Consider the following 2500-nt stretch of genomic DNA (forward strand, 5'->3'; position numbering starts at 1 on the left):
TTTCACTGGGTGTTCGAATCCCTTTATATAAAACGGGCTACCTTCACTGGTTCCAAGTTATCTAGTCAGATCAGTTAATTAGTCAACCACTCAGTCAATATGTTAAGTCAAATTTAGTCAAACCATGAGTCACAAGAATATACGAGTCAGGTTTGACAGTGAGTGAGTGAGTGAGTGAGTGAGTGAGTGAGAGACAAAGAAAGATAAACGACTCCAGTAACAATAAAAGGTTGTGAATGACTATAGTAATGGTCAAAAGAGAGTGAATGATTCAAAGACTGAAAGAATACCAAGATGAATGAATGAATGGATATCACAACAGAGGGGACAAGTGAACACCTGTAAACTTAAACGATAATCACTTTCTCTGCTAGTCATTCAGTCAGTCAAAAAAAAAAATATGCACACAAAACAATGAAAAAAAACAAGTCACTTGTAAATTCAAACCAGATCAGTTTTAAAAACCAAGCGAGCCAATTTTCAAGTGAACCAACAGCCAGGTAGACAAGGCAGGTAGCCAAGGGAAGGAGTGAGGCGAGTCACTCCTTCCGGCACATTAGTACAAAACTGCAAGCACACTAACCGCTGAGAGAGAGAGAGAGAGAGAGTGAGAGAGAGAGAAGAGAGAGAGAGAGAGAGAGAGAGAGAGAGAGAGAGAGAGAGAGGAGAGAGAGAGAGAGAGAGAGAGAGAGAGAGAAAAAAAAATGAGGGCAACCGTATTCTCTAAAAAGCGTTTCAGAATCTCATCTCGACTATTTTTCACGAAGCTCTAATGGATATAGCTGGGGTTTTCAAGGGCGTTACCATGATTCTACTGATAGTTTTAACGATTTTAAAAGGGTGTTATTACGATTCTAGAGATATATTAGCAGTTTTGAAGGGTGTTATCGTAGTTTTAGTGACATTTTGACAATCTCCAAGAGTGTTGTGGTCCTATTTATAGTTTGACTTTTCTTATACGGTATAATGATTAAAATGTAAGTTAGATTATTTTTCAATGTGATTTTATGACTTCAGTGGTATTTATACATTTTAAGGATGTTAACAAGATTTTACTGAGAGTTTACCAATTCTCAAGGATGTTATTATGATTCTAGTGATAGTTTAACAAGAATTCCGTGTTACTGATTGTAAATAACATCCAGGAGAACCCGACTAGTCCACCCGGTGCAGTTTGAAAATAGTCATTATGGGAAGCTTAAGAGAAGGTTCACGTGAGGTTCTACAGGCGTGGCATCAGAGCTTTGGGACTTGAAATGACAGTTTTACGAAATGTTCGCGGCCAGAAACTCTATTTTTTCATTTGCTCCTTGGAAAAAATTAAAGACTGGTTGATTCAGACGATAAACATGAAAAGATAAGTAATGCAGTAAGAATAAAAGTTACGTACATCAAGAATGAGGAAAGCAAAAGTGAGGAGAGACAGAAAAATAAATGTAGGTACGCATTCTGCCTTTCAACAAAAATGGGAAAAAGTCACACACAAGATCCAAAACCAATTTAAGTTTTGATACGCGGCTCCTCAAAGTGTCTTAAGACGCGTGGAGGACAAGCAGCAGCGGGGGCTCAGCGCAGAGTTATACGTTTACGCTTTGAGGAAACCAATACTGCAACTACTAACCAAGACCCAAATTTAGACTAACCTTTTAAAGTGCTAGAAATTGATTATACTATTAAAGTTTTATCCAAATATTCAATTTTGCATAAATTTGGCAGAACAGGTACGAGTATTTGACGAGTGGCGGCGCTGCTAACAAGAGGAAAGGACCGAGAAAGGTTTTGGTGAAATAAAAAACTTAGTCACCTCTTCGCACGCTGAGATTTCACCCTATTTATTCATCCCCAAAAGGAAGCCTGACCTTAACTAACGTCTTCACGCCGTCACAGCCTTTACCCTTCCTTGCAATGGCCTTAGAAAGTTAGGAAACTCAATTTCAAAACTTTTTTCTTGCTCTCTCCTGGGAGGTTACGTATGGATCCTCGTGAACGCAAGCTGCCTGCCCGCCTCTCGCTCAGCCATCAGCACGCCCACACACAGCACATGCACACTACGCCGCCAGTCATCCGTAACAAAGAAGCCTCGAAGAGATCCTCAGGTACAATGGATTCACAGAGGTTCAGTTTGCTAAAGGTTCTGTTACGTCAATAAATCGATTGCCGTATCATCATATTTCACGCTCCGTCACGGAATTCAAAGAAAAAATGCGCAGATAAGTGGTTTTCAGCTCTTCTTATTCACAGGTGCTGCATGAACCATAAAAAAAGAGTAAGAAGAATAATTACAGTTTCGCAAACGTGGAAACATGCTGTAACTTAATCTTCGTGTACCGTTCCTCTTACCATGCCATATCACACTTCACCTCCCTGACCTTCAAAAGCAAAAATAAGTAAGTTAATTCCGGATCGATCCTCAAGTTATTAATTGTCATGATATCATTAAGAAATAAAGAAAATATTGCAAAACTGCTTGAATTCTGCATACATATTGACATGATAAAAC

This window comes from Scylla paramamosain, chromosome 4 (assembly GCF_035594125.1).
Source record: "Scylla paramamosain isolate STU-SP2022 chromosome 4, ASM3559412v1, whole genome shotgun sequence".
NCBI classification, from domain to species: Eukaryota; Metazoa; Arthropoda; class Malacostraca; order Decapoda; family Portunidae; genus Scylla; species Scylla paramamosain.